General features: G+C 43.6%; 1 protein-coding gene across 1 annotated transcript in view; it reads right to left on the bottom strand.

The window, feature by feature from the left end:
- The window catches only part of NR3C2 (nuclear receptor subfamily 3 group C member 2), a 222,677-nt gene that overhangs the window by 22,666 nt on the left and 185,119 nt on the right, over positions 1-14,892 (bottom strand). The window lies entirely within an intron of this gene.

Genomic DNA, 14,892 nt, shown 5'->3' with positions numbered 1-14,892 from the left:
TAGTAATCTCTCTTATATTATAATCCTGTTTCGGGGCAGGAAGCTAGGAAGAGTCATCGCGCCGAGTGGGGCAGTTTGTGTCAGTCTCCCCCGTCCCGGCCTCTTCTTCCACTGCTGCTGTGCAACAGAAAGCCACCAGCTCGCTCGGAAGAGGCCAAGCCCGGCTGGAGGCAGCTCTGCAGACATGCTGAGGCTGGGAGGATCCTGTGCGGCGTCCCCAACTGTCTCCCGCCTCTCCGAGGGGTAAGCAAGCCCAGCTCCGACATCATCCTCCCCGTCTCCGCACCCCAGGCTACCTGCGCCCCCTGCCCTGTGACGGGAGAGAGGGAGGAGAGAGTCGGCCGCCCGGTGGCCTCCCCAAACAGACAGCCGCCCACGGCCCAGTCTAGGGCTCGTTGTATTGTTTTTATAATGGGCTTGGCTCCTAGTTTGGTATAAAACAGTCAACAAATTTGATGTAAAGACTTAAGTATGTGTTTAAGCCTCCCACTAAAACTAATGAGAATTATGATAGTTTGTTAACGTATTCAGGTTCAACTTCTTGTTGGGTTGTTTTTTTCTCCCCCCCCCTCCACCTTTGCACTACCAGTTCTTCCTTGCTGAAATGAGGTGGCAAGAGAAGGTCTATTAGTCTAAAGACTTGGGCTGCCTTACAAAAGACTACAAATTGTTCTCTCAGTACAGTACAGTCTGTGTCCTATTGCACTGCTCAGGATCCACGACTCAAACAACCATATTGTTCATGCAATAAACACAACTATCACACACTTGGCTAAATGATAACAAACACAGCTTTACTATATCTTAACTCCCATCTCAGCCAATCAGGTTCATATCAGATCAGATTTTAGAACTGGAAACATGCAAGCAATCGCAGAAAAAAACAGGTTGCTTACCTGTAACTGATGATCTTCGAATGGTCATCTGTGCATTCACACCTCTGGGATATAGTGTGCCTGTGCTGACCTCGATCGGTTCCTCTTGAAAGCGAAAGAGATTTTTGCTCCCACTCCCCATTCACGCGCCAGCCCCACTGCGCATGACCAAGGGAGGGGCATGACAATCCCGCCAGTTCCTTCTGACTGCTACCATCATTCTCAGAGTAATAAAAAGGAGAGGACCGAAAGCAGAGGGGAAGGAGGGCGGGTGGTGTGAATGCGCAAATGACCACTTGAAGATCGTTACTGGTAAGGAATCTGTTTATCTTCTTTGTGGTCTCTGTGCATCACACCTCTGGGAGATTAGCAAGCAAAAAACAGGCCTACTTGGAGGAGGGAGCTGAAGGTCCTAGACTTGCGCCACCTACAACACTGCCCATCCCAACACAGAACGTTGATGAAGAGGTACCCCTTTTCGATGACGGAAAGTACCCAACGGTCTGATGTTATTTGCTGCGAAACAGCCAGGTAGGGAGACAGGCGGGTAGGGGTGGGACGACAAGAGTCAAAGGCTCTGCTTGGAAGCTTTCGGAGTCTTAGCCTTAGGCTGAGAGATGGATGAGAATTTTGGTTTGTGCCCATAAGGGTGGGAAGACACAGTGGGTGAGCGTTGCCATTGTGTTTCCAGGGACGACTTAAGAGAGGATCTGCGAGACCATGGTTTGTTCCAGGATTTCACTTTAGATAGTTTAGGATCTGACGTGACTCCTAAATTTTGCAACACCTTTATACTTTTGTCTAGGTCTTGCAGGACCGTATCAGTCGTGGCACTGAAAAGGCCCTCACCTTCGAATGGAAGGTCCTTAGTGAGAGTCCTGGTGTCCTGTGGTAGGGCAGTAGAACGCTACCAGGCGTGACGTCGAAGGGTAACTGCTGAAGTCAGTGTTTTGGTGGCCGCATCCAATGTGTGTTTAGCTGCACTGAGTTGATGTTTAGCCAAAAGCATTCCTTCCTTCTGAATCCTGTGAGCCTGATGGTGGGTTCTCAGGGAGGGTTGCAATAAATTCAGACATCTGCTCCCAAAGAGCAAACTGATATCTCCCCATACATGCTGTATAGTTTAAGGTCTTGTAGAATAAAATTTTCTTCCAAACGAATCAAGTTTCCTTCCTTCTTTCTCAGAGGGGGTGGAATGACTGTGTCTGCCCTTGGAGGAAGAAGTGAATACGACAGAATTAGGTTTACGGTGGGTAAACAGAAATTCAGCACCCTGCTCCTGCACCTTATACATATGATCTACCCTCCGGCTCAAGACGGGGGTGGATGCTGGGTGAGACCATGGGACTTTAGCCACCTGAAGGAAGACTGAAGTCATCAGGAAGGCAATCGGGGTAGAGGTGTCCATCTGGACAATATCGAACACGGAGTCTGTCACAGTAGGCAGGGGCTGTACCGTAAGAGGGAGCATGTTAGCCATCCGCTTGATGAAATCTCTGTAGGATTTCAAGTCTTCTGAAGGGGAGATTGGAAGATCATCGCCCACTTGTTGAGGCAGTGAGGGTTCCACCGGAGGATCGGGGTTTTCGTCCCCTGATTGGGAGGAAGCGTCTGAATAGGCAGAATGCTCAGACGACTCGGAAAAAGACATAGGTAACATTGGTATCGATGGAATCAGATTCGGTGGTTCTTTAAACTTTGGAACTGTCAGGTGGGACAGCTTGGAAGGTTTGCCCATCGGCCTCGACGGTTGGGGCCTCACAAGCTCCAGTGTCAATGGAGGATCTCAATGCTGGGAGAGACGTGAAAAGGTGGACTGAAGGTCCCACTCCACTGGTTGGGGTGGGAACCACGGCATACTGCCTGTAAATGGATAGGCCCCATACATGTATTGCCACTACCGTTGGTCCCAGGAGGGCGGTGGTGACAGGTGGATCGGTGCTGATGGTTGCTTTAAATCATCAGGTTGGAGCTGTAAAGGACAGACAAATGCATCAGTTCCGCGGTCTGAGTGCAGACTTTCGACACTGGAAGACCGGGAGTCAGTGCTCAGAGTAAGTGAGCTGGATAGGATGCAGCGAAGGCGACTGATGTACACCTTGTGGCTGCTCTTGGCTCAAAAAGTCAAGGGAAGCAGCCCCCGTAGGATTCGGTTCCGAGGCCCTCTGAGAGGTCAGCGGAGATTGTGTAGGGGGAGTTTTCTTATGCTTCTTATACTTGACTGGCCAATCGTCCTTGCTCTCCCTGCGTTTTTTAGAGGGAGTATGGGCTTTGGACTGAGATGTCTGGGCCGAGCGTTTCAGCATCGGGCGGTTGACATCTATGTGAGTCGATATCGGGGACAGTGCAGCCGTCGAGGCCAAGGTGGCAGTCGACACTGATGCATGCCCTGAAGTGTCCTGTGACATCGGTGAAAGCACTAACTCCCAAAGTGCAACGCGAAGTCTAGCAGCTCTGTTCTTCCTTGTTTGCTTTGAAAACTTTGCACAATGAGCACAAGAGTCCACTCGGTGTGATTTCCTGAGGCACAAAAGACAAAGCGTGTGTCCCGTCCGGGGGGGCGATCTTGCTGCCACACTTAAGGCACCGTTTAAAGAAACCCCACCTCTTGGCCATAGGCCGGGGGGGGGGGGGGAGACACACGACAGAGTCCAAAAGGAAATAAATCTGTAGAAACAAAGTCCTTTCATGTAACAAAAAATAAACAAGAAGAAAATGAAGAAACTTCAAAAAAAAAGGAGGAATAGGCCTAAAAGCCCAATTTTTTTACCGACCAAAGCGAAGATCCTACTAGCGCGGCGGTCAGAAGAGAACTGGCGGGATTGTTGTGCCCCTCCCTTGGTTATGCACGGTGGGGCCAGCTGGGGAGCGGACGCGAAAATCCCTTTCGCTTTCAAGAGCCACTGATTGAAGTCGGCACAGGCGCACTATATCCAGAGGTGTGATGCACAGAGACCACAAAGAAGATCTAGCTGCTTTTTCTTTTACTTGGGTTGTTAACCCTGTAAAGCCTGGATCCACATTTCACACTTTCCAACACAACACCCCTAAGCAGCTCCTGAGGTGAAATTTCAAGCTAATTCATGACTAGCTCAGAGAAGAGTAGCTTATAAGACAGAACTCTGGGAGGAGCTGGTGAAGCTCTTCATGTTGGACCGAGGCAGCTATGTATACTGTACTTCCCACATTACATTTTCACATATCTTTCAAATATAGTACAAAATATAGTACTATATTTCAAATATAGTACAAAAAATACTCTAAGGCTGTTGTTATGCTATCTTAAATTGCAGGAAAGCAAGAACAGTTTAGGTGAAACAAGTATTTCCCAAACAAAGTCACAGGAATAAAAAGATCACTTAAAAACAGAACCTGGATTTACATTTTGAAGTTGCTTTTAACAGCAAGCTAATTTTAATGGTGCAAGAAAAATTTCAGTAATAGGAAGGTGTTTGTAAGGAAATGCATTCAGCACTGTATGGTACATTTCTCCAATTCCACAGGGAACTGATGCTGGTGTGTACATGTGGTAATACAAGGAGAAGTGTTACTTCTGTATAAATCTAAAGGTTCAGTGTAAAAGCAGGTTTTCAGGGCATGGTCTCCTTGGTTTCTCTATCATCTTGGTAGAGTGTGAATATATGGGAATGGGGAGAGAGAAGAAATAAGTAGGTGGCTGATTAAAATACAGTTAAGTGCACGAGTACATTAGGTAACTGAAAGTTGAACTATCAGGGCACTGATAGCAGCTTAATGCTGTAGAAGGACATCTCTGTATTAAAAAAGATATCAGAGTAGAATAAAATAGTTGCACAGCCATTGCAGATTTCTAAATGGATAGCATTAATGCAAGCCAGCCCCAAAATAACCTCCATTTTCTAAGCAGTGAATGATAACCATTTTCCTGGAAATATAGCAGGTCAAGCTCTAGGATAAATCTGTTACAAGCGAATGAATTAGAGGAATAATGTTCTATTATGAAGGTTTATGTTAGAATTTAGTTATCACTTCTTGGATAGAGTTTTGAAAGCAAATGCACGGAGGCATAAATTCTGTAAGGACAAACGTTCACAGTTCAGTTTTCTGTACTTGCTCATCAGTCTAAAGGAGGAGGAATATTCATGTGGCTACTGGTTACCCAGCTGTAAGCCAGAACCATGTAAATTAAGCTGTAAATCTCAGAGCCATGAACTACTTTACTTCCCTTATCCATGGCCATGCCATCTTGTGACTGTTTAGAACATCTTCAGTTTTTCACAAATTTCATTCACAATGGAGTCATCTCCCTCCAATCTCTCAGGAATGAGGGTGAACACCAAGTCTTGTAAAGAGGGCTAAGTACCAGACAATCTGGCTGGTTATCTATCTATATATCCTCCCTCCCCCCTCTTCTCCCCCCCCCTCTCCTTAGCAGTACCAGAAAAAAGAAGGTGGAACAAAGATAATCAGATCATCTGCAATCTTGAAAGACTAGGGGGGAGTACAGCATCTCACCCATTGCTGCCAATAAGCCTCCATTTTGGTTTGTCTTCCCTTCTCTACCAAGGCTTCTGAGACTCACACTGGACCAAGAAACAGGGTTTCCATCCATTTCCATGACAAAAGCCAGTGTAAGTAGCACCTAAACACTCACACTAAACGATGCAAAGTAGGCTGTCTTTGGAAGAAGAGTACCTTGCCCAGTCTTGACCAACAGATCATAATAAAATGTACCTTTAGCCACTGAAAGATCTTACTATATTAGCATTCTACCAGAGAAAGAACTGTACCTGTATTTGCATTCCCCACAAATCCCCCAGACTATCCCAAAAATGTAGTTAAGGCACTGCAGGAATTGCCCACCAACAGACAACTGCCTATCCTGGAGTGCCCATTCTTCCTCTCTGTCCAGTTAGCTAGATTTGAGATCATTAGCACTTTAGGACCAACAAGATTTTCAGGGGAAAAGCTTTCAAAAGCTGAAGCTGCCCTATTGAGATATCTGACGAAGGAAGCTTTGACTCTCAAAAACTTGTATCTCCTACATTTTGTTGGTCTCTGAGGCACTACTGCACCTGAATCTAGCTGTTCTATGCAGACCAACATGGCTATCCTCTGAAACTTTGCCCAGACAGAGGACATACCTGCTCAAACATCTTGTGGCTCTCCCCGACCCCTGTCCTCTTTCTAATAGAAAAGGTTCATTTATTTTTACTCAAGCCTTTTGTCTATTCCTGTGTTCGAAATCTTACAAAAGTGTGCATTTCTGATGATTTCACCCCATGTACTTCTAGGGAAGCATTTTGTTCTGTTTTCCCCTTTTGCGTTGCCTTTTGAATTTCTGGCTGGCCAGATGCCCGGATTCATGTCTTGAGACTCAGATCCCCTTCATGGGGATTCTGAAAGGTAGTGATAGGCCCAGAAAGGTAGTGATAGCCCTTACTTTAACCTCTTGCTCTCCCCCTTTGGCCTCTTGCCTCACAGCCTTTAGTGAAGTCCATTGCCGTGCTCATGGATGCTTGGAATAACGGGTACGATTTAATGGGCTTTCTAGCACTGTGTATTATACTGATACCATTTAGTGGCCTTTCTAGAAATGCACATTATATGAATTCTTAATACAGTATTATTCTGATGCCTTAAATTTGCTAATTTTCTAGCCCAGCTCTTTGTATCACTTAAACTTTATTTATGATTTCATTGGGTCCAGATCCTTAGTGCTCCTTCCAAGTTTGTCAAAGAACCTTGCCACTCTGTCAACAGGCTCCGCTGTATCAGTCATTTGGGTCACTACTTAGACCGAGGCTATTACTTTAAGACAGGTCTAGAATCTAAGTTAGCAGATACTTTAGCATGGGAGTGAGAGGGCACAGAGGGAAAATTTCATCCTTGCCCAAAGACTACTTGGGTATGGATTTGGGCAATACTGAAGAGGGACCATAATCATATGGTTTAATGTACATATGTCTCTCTGATGACATAAAGTAACACTATCACGATAGAAGTACCCATTCTCTCTAGATTACAACACTTGATGCTTGACTTTTCCAGATTCATTTATATCAACTAGCCAACCCCACACCTAAACATTAACTGGCAAGTATAAATTCGCAAAACAACCACTCTTCAGGAATTCATTCCCCCCTATAAATAATAATAGATGACTGAAAATGATCTTAACTAATCTGAGACTGTGCCTTAAGGAAATTAATGTCCTTTTAAAGGAATAATTGCACTATCATATAAGTTCACATTCTTTTGTTAAAACAACAGTACATAAGAAATTCACATCCAAATTTAGTGTTTAGGGTTACTCAGGGGTCTTGTTGTAGAAAAAGAGCTGCCGGAGCTCATTAGCATAACTCATTAGCATAACTTATTTGCATATGCCACGCCCCCTGACATCACCGGAAGTGACAGAAGGCCACACCCCCTGACATCACCGGAAGTGTGTCAGAAGGCCCGGCTACTTACCCTCCTGCTTCATCCTCATTCCCAAACGGAATGAGGATCGAAGCAGAGGGCGGGGTAAAGAAGGGGGCGGGGCTTCACCACGTGACCGCCCCGCCCCCTAGAGGTTCTCTTCCGGAGCTCCGTACCTGAGAGCTCCCCCCCGACTAGAGCCCTGGGGTTACTCAAATATGTGTCCCTTTGGGACTATATTTCCGTCTCTGTTTTATGCTGTGAACTACCACTACATTAATGTATGCATTCAATATGCCTACCCCTAGTCCAATCAGTTTACCTTTTTTTAAAAAAAGCAAATATTTTTAAAAGCACACATCCTTTGCTATGAGGTACCTTTCATTCTTCTTTTATCAAATTAAAAAACCTCTTAACTCCCTGCATGTTTTGCAAGCATTCCTCAATTGCAGCTAAAACTGTCTCACATGAAAAAAAACTTTCATTTCAGCTATAAAACTTAACCACATACTACTGATTTATTCTATAAAGATGTTCCAGCAGCCACATGTGCTCTTGTGACCCTGATGTTTGATTACTATTATTTCCTCAGAGCAGAAAAATCTCTTTCAGTAGGAGTTTGCTTAGAATTCAGTGGCATAAGTGCCTGATAGTTTGAGTTACTGCTAATAATGTACTGTGCCCACCTGTAAAAGAGTAGAATATCAAGTGATACAGCAAGTCACAGCAATGCAGGTATATACTGCATTTTTAAAAAATATGGTAAAAGGCATTTGACTTGCAGTGTTTTGGCCCCAACTCATAGATATCCAGGTGCAGCAAAAGAATGCATGCCTCCTTCTGCACTTTCACATCAAACTTTGTTCTATCAATTTAAGACAAGCATTTTACATGTACATTTTTACCGCCTTTTAAAATCATCTTATTTAGGTCACTAACTCCTGCCAACCTAGCAGTTCAAAATCAAGAAATTGCAAGTAGATAAATAGGTACCGCTTCAGTGGGAAGGTAACAGCGTTCCATGCACCTTGGCGTCTAGTCATGCCAGCCACATGACCATGGAGACATCTTCAGACAGCACTGGCTCTTCGGCTTGGAAACGGAGATGAACACCACCCCCTAGGGTTGGATTCGACTGGCTTTCGAGCAAGGGAAACCTTTACCTTTACCTAGCCCATCAGAAGTAACATCTGTTCAATACCTAAAAATACCTAAGCATCCAACTGTCAATCTTTTTTTTTTTGCTTAAACTTTATTTTCTAATAAGCTCTGATAGGCTTTGATTGATTATAGAGGTGGCTGAACTACGGTTCTGTGTAGCTGCCTATTATAAGAATGGCACAAAATCATAAGTGTTGTAACATAAATAATAACGTCCAGACATGTTCTACTGAAATTAAAGAGTGACTACCCTGCGGTGGCTCAAGTGATTAAGACACTGAACTGCAGGCTGTGGAAGGTCAGTAGTTCAGCAGTTCGAGACCCGGGTGCCGCATGATGGAGTGAGCTCCCATCTCTAGTTCCAGCTCCTGCCAACCTAGCAGTTCGAAAGCAAGAAATTGCAAGTAGATAAATAGGTACCACTTCGGTAGGAAGGTAACAGCGTTCCGTGCACCTTGGTGTTTAGTCATGCCGGCCACATGACCACGGAAACGTCTTCGGACAGCGCTGGCTCTTCGGCTTTGAAACGGAGATGAGCACCGCAACCCTAGAGTCGGATTCGACTGGCTTTCGAGCAAGGGAACCTTTACCTTTACCTTTACCCTGGTAGTGCACCCAGAGCCATTTGTGTTCAAGCACATGCCACGATCACATGGTTGATTTCATATGGGTGGATCGGTTCATTCACAGATTCAGCTGGAAAATATTCAGATACAGAAGAAATTTCCATAATTATAGTAGCTGAAAAGTGATCACTGTAACTGTAGAAACTACTGTCAGGTTACTGTCACTCATACACAAGAATGCTATTTTGGGGGGGGGGGTTGAAATTAGTTTTTTAACTATGTGAATTAGCTGAGTAATTGTTTCTTGCTCAAGAGTTCGCACAGTTGCAAACGCACTTTGTTAACTGTGTGGAGTTCCTTTTTGAGGACTTCACTTGAAAGGCAATGATTCGTGATAAGTATGTTTCAGTATGCCTTCCTCTATGGGAGGCCTGAATTAATATTTACAGGACAGTTATAGCTATTTATGTCAATAAGGATATCTGTCCAAAGAAGGGGGTGTGCCTCTCACTGAACGTCTGATTCACAGTCCCACAAACTACATGCCTGTTAAAATAAGGCATTAACAAGTATTCAAATGACACGCTTCATCAACAAGATCATGAATGGCAAGCTTATCTGTTTCTCCAGAAATTATATAGATTGCCTCCATCCGACCAATGGCAACAATAGTCTGGCCAATTACTTACAGTGTTAATGGTTTGCCTTAAAATTAGACCAATGAGATTAATAGACTGAAAACTAAACCAGTGTCAGTATGAAAGGCAATATGGCAAATGACCTGTAAAAAGTGGAGCAATAACCTTTAACCACTATACTAATAACAGCAAATAAGCTTTCCTGCTCTAAAACCATAGAATTAAAACAAATCTGATATGCTTAAAAACTCTATTATTCCTCTCATCCTTAATAGTCAGCACAGAACCTGAATACCAGGAAGGAAGAGTTGCAAACTGAATGCGCTAAAAGGTCACACAGAGGTAGCTGCAGTCTTACAGTGTGTTATGTAATGCTAAATCCAGGGCACTCAGGTTCAATGAGTTTTCTGTGACGGGGTGCTCATGATACAATGAAGGCTCACATCTGCATGGTTATTTAACCAGAAAACATATAAAATTAATTAACATATATGTTTTTAAAAATCTAGGCATAATTAAGATCAAGTGCAGTTGATTTTAATTAAAAACATGGTTGTTTTCTTAGCATTATCATGCCTCTGCCCTTTCTAGTTTGTGATCACTATGTCAGTGCTGTTTTAAGCAACTCCAGATGCTTATAATATCCCTGCTGCATCCAGCCACCTAACCTACTTTCCAGTCTTTTTTGTTTGCTTTATACTACTGTAACTGTGCAACGTGTTTAAACAGAAAGAGGCTTCACAAAATTAAACTATACTGTGATTTTCTGAAATCAATGTCACTCTTTAAATGAGGTCTGAGCTTTGTAAACTGAAATAAATGGATTGGTACAACTAGTGAGAGGCTTTTGTGTTACAGAGGACAATTAACACGTAGTTAGTTGACACTGCCATATAATGCCTGTGTAAGAATATATAAATGGGCATCTACTTCTATCTGTATATCGCCTGAAGTTACCAAATAGGAATATGATTTTCTATACTAAAAAGCTGGAATCTCTCTGGTTCCTGTCCAACAGTTCGGTAATCACGGTTTTTATAGGACATTGAAAAATAGCCCACTAGTTCATACCATTCTTTTTCATAGCAGACACCTTTTTTCATCTGAAAAGTGGGGGAAATATAATGTATAAATAATGTATATTTTTAATGCTAGTTTCAGTATATTTTGTCCTGGATCCTCTCACTTTTTAAGCTTTAGTTACACATTTGATTAATGCTAATGTTATTTATGTGTTGGGGTCAAACTCTCCCTGGTCATATAGAAAGCTTCTTGATTTTTTTAACCTTTATATAAGGCAACTGTAAAACTGCATCAGGATTTGGCTACTAAAAGGAATTAAAGAATAGTATTAGGCATATTTTTAAGATATTAAACTTGTTATGGAAAATGATGTACTCTTTTCAATCCAGTCCCCATTGGCTATAATGGTTTTCCTAAGAAGGAAACCATTATAGCTGTGGCTATTCTGAGACTGCAGTGGCTACTTCTACAGTTGCCAACTCTGGGTTGAGAAATTCCTGGAGATTTGGGAGTAGAGTCTGGTGAAGGCAGGATTTGAGGAGGGGATTTGTGGAGGGAAGCTATAATGCCATATAGCCCAACCTACAAAGCAGCCATTTTCTCCAAAGGAAATGATCTCTGTAGTTTGCAGATCAGTTGAGATTCCAAGAGATGTCCATATCCCACATGGGTGCTAGCAACTCAAGCTACCTCCACCTTGCTTGCCTGGTACAATTATTATATTATTTACATAAGTGAAGTCATTGGATAACCCAGACAAGCACTCTGCATAAGAAAACATCTTTTGTGAATGAACTTGCCCTATGCTCCCCCAACATCCCAAATAGCTGTAAGAGACAAAGTCATATTTGTACTAAGCAAAATACAGCTAAACTGATTGCAAAGGTGCAGGTTTATAACTTTAAAAATGCTGACATCAACTTCAAACCATCTGGATTTTGGAAAAAAAGGTATGTGAAAAAGCCTGAAAATAACAAAAGCTTGTGAAATTTTGCATGGCTTGTAAAAATCAGACAGAGAGAAATTTCTTTCCCACTCCTATAACTGAGGGTCAACTGAAGAAATTGAAGGGCAGCAGACTCAGGACAGATAAAGGAAAATACAATTTTATTCTACATATAATTAGCTTATAGAATTCCTATAATGGTAGCCACTAGCTGGGATGGCCTTAAAAAGAGACTAGGGAGGACGGGTCTATCAACACTATTGGCCATGATAATTACAGAAAATCTCTGTGCTCAGAGACAGCGTACTGCTGAACAACAAAACAACTGAAGAAGGCTGCTGTTGTCTTCATGGCCAGCTTGTGAGTTTCCCACTGGTCTCTGGTTGGTCACTTCGGGAAACCAAATGCTGCACTATACGGAACTTTAGTTTGATCGGCAAGGCTGTTCTTATGAACAGTTATAAATGTAACAATAGAAAAAGAATATGTTTCCATAAAATCTTGGTTTCACAACATACAGGTCATACCAAGACAGATTAATGCTAGAAGTGATCTTTCTCAAAAAGATGCATCTTGCAGCAATTGATAATTTTGGAATAAATAATCTGGGATTGGGGATTGGTAGATTATTACTAAAAATATTTAATTAAATACTTTAAAAGAAGTATGATTACAAATTCTGCCTCTTCCACATTTTTTCTCTGATTATAAGGCTCTATAATACCAGAAATATAAAGAGAAGTGGAACTCATATCAGAATCCAGAGGGTATGTGTTTTATGGTGCAATCTTAAACTGAGTTCCACTCTTCTGAGTCCTTTGGAGTAAATGTGCTTAGAAGAGCTAACTTTGTTTAGTTTTGCACTTGTTAGAACACTGTTTTTATTATTTTCTGATTTAGATGGCACAAGATTGGAACTGTGCTCTTTGGCCACTGGGGGGGAAAACCCACAGAAAACTACGGCATTTCCTCTCCAGAGTGATTTATCTATCCTCTTCCATCACCGTCCTCCACCCGTGGGAGAAGAGTTTTCTGCTTTCTTTGGTACTCCCTAACTTACTCACACTAACCCCCCACCCACCTATATGCAACGGTTGAGGAAATTCTGAGCTTATACCTTGAATAAAATTTTGTTGGTCTTATAGGCGCCACTGGACTTTGTTCTGCTGCTTCAGACCAACATGGCTACCCACCTGACCCTTCTTCCTGTTCATGCATCTACATATTAATGTGCTTCTTAAAATTCATACACACACACCCCACATATTTTATGTATTTTAAAGCTTCTTTTATGTTTTTTGATTGTTTGCCACCTTGGAGACCTCAAGACTGTGAAAAGGTGGTTTTAAAACAATTTTTTAAAAATAAAAAACAGAGCCCCTAAAACTAGGAGACTATCAGGAACACTGTGCTGAGAAATGAGAGGCCTATGGAAGAGCACCAGCCAGAGGGAACCATGCCTTGCCGTGGAAGGCACATTTGTGGTGGTCCCAAGACTGTGGGAACTTAGCCTGTTTTGGGCTTTGATGCAAGCACAGCCTCTTAGCTCCACCTTTCACAAACCACTGGAAGGATCAGGCCTATGCGTTTGAAGCTTTTAAAAGGCTTCTGAAATTTATTTTCTTACCTATTCAATTTTAGACTGAAACTCACCATGTATTCTAGGCCTAGCCATTAAGGACATTAGGAATGTCACATTTACAACGCAAACAATAAAGGGGAGGGAGGGTCAGTAGTCCTGAGATACTGATATCCAAACTACTGTTCGCCTCACTAGTGTAAATATTTTCTCAGCATCAATGAGGACTAAGGGCAGGCTACTGGGCTGAGGGGAAGACTGCATAATTCACAGCAGTGTTGTGAGTCCCTGCCGCCTCGACTGCAGAACAGGGGACATTTTTTGTTGGCTCTGGTGGCAAAAACATTGACTTGGGGAGTTCCCCACCTGCGGAAGAGTGGGAAAAGATAGGACGGGTTCATCTCCCACTCGTGGAGACTGAGCCTTGCTCGACTTAAATGATCTGCCTGCACATTCAGGTGACCTGGGATGTGCGTGGCTACCAAAAAGATGTCGTGGGTGATGCAAAAGTATCATAACTGAATGGCGAGGTTGCAGAGACGTAGGGAGATCGTGCCTCCTTGTTTGTTTATATAACTGAGCACGGTGGTATTGTCCGTGAGGACCGTAATACATTCCCCTTTGATTATTGGTAGGAAACTCGTGACCGCGAAATGAATTGCGAGCAGTTCCAGGAAGTTTATGTGTCGACCTTGCTTGTGAGTGTTCCACTTGCCCCCGACGCACAGACCCATCATGTGTGCACCCCATCCCGACAGGGAAGCAACCGTGGTCAGGGTGATTTGGGGTGACAGAGGGTGGAAGGGTGCTCCCTGGAAGATATTGGAAGGGACAGTCCACCAAAGTAACGAGTCTCGTATGTTGGGAGGGGGGGACAGGACGACAGTGTGAGCGTTGTTCGCTGGGTTGTAATTCCAGATGAACCACAGTTGTAAACGACGCATTTTCAGTTTGGCAAAGACGAGAACCGACGTAGTTGCAGCCATAAGGCCAATTAGCCTTTGAATTTGGAAGGCAGTGACAGAAGGGTGGGTACGGACGATGGTGGCTAAGGAAATGATGTCTGCCGCTCTGTCTTGAGGCAGGTAAGCCATGCATGTCGTGGAGTCTAGTATAGCGCCGATGTACTTTATTCTTTGGACTGGACTCAAATGAGACTTTTCTCGATTGACTTGTAGGCCCAGATCTTTTAGTAGTGCCAGTGTCTCGGTGATGTTTGAGATCAGGGCGTTCTGGGAAGGCGCTACCAAAAGCCAATCGTCGATATAGGGGTAAATGGAGATACCACAGAGACGAAGGAAAGCCGGAACCACAATCATAGTCTTTGTGAAGACTCTTGGGGCACTGGACAGGCCGAATGGCAGGGCTGCATACTGGTAATGCTGTTGACCAATCGCGAAGCGTAGGTAGTGATGGTGGGAGGGGTAGATGGTGAGGTGGAAGTACGCATCTTGGAGGTTGAGGGTGGCCATCCAGATGTGTTTCCGTATGAGTGGCATCATCTGCTGTAAGGACACCATGTGGAAGCGATGGTAGGTTACAAAACAGTTCAGTGCCCTTAGATCTAAAATGGGTCGAATGCCTCCATCTCTCTTCGGGACTGTGAAGTATCGGGAATAAAAGCCTGTCCTATGGAGGTGTGGTGGTACCTGTTCGATGGCTCCCTTCTGCAGAAGGACGGACACCTCTTCCAGGAGAGGTG

This window comes from Gekko japonicus, unplaced genomic scaffold (assembly GCF_001447785.1).
Source record: "Gekko japonicus isolate JY-2015 unplaced genomic scaffold, Gekko_japonicus_V1.1 scaffold148, whole genome shotgun sequence".
NCBI classification, from domain to species: domain Eukaryota; kingdom Metazoa; phylum Chordata; class Lepidosauria; order Squamata; family Gekkonidae; genus Gekko; species Gekko japonicus.
Note: the sequence above shows the minus strand (reverse complement) of the source record. Positions and strands in the feature narration are given on the sequence as shown.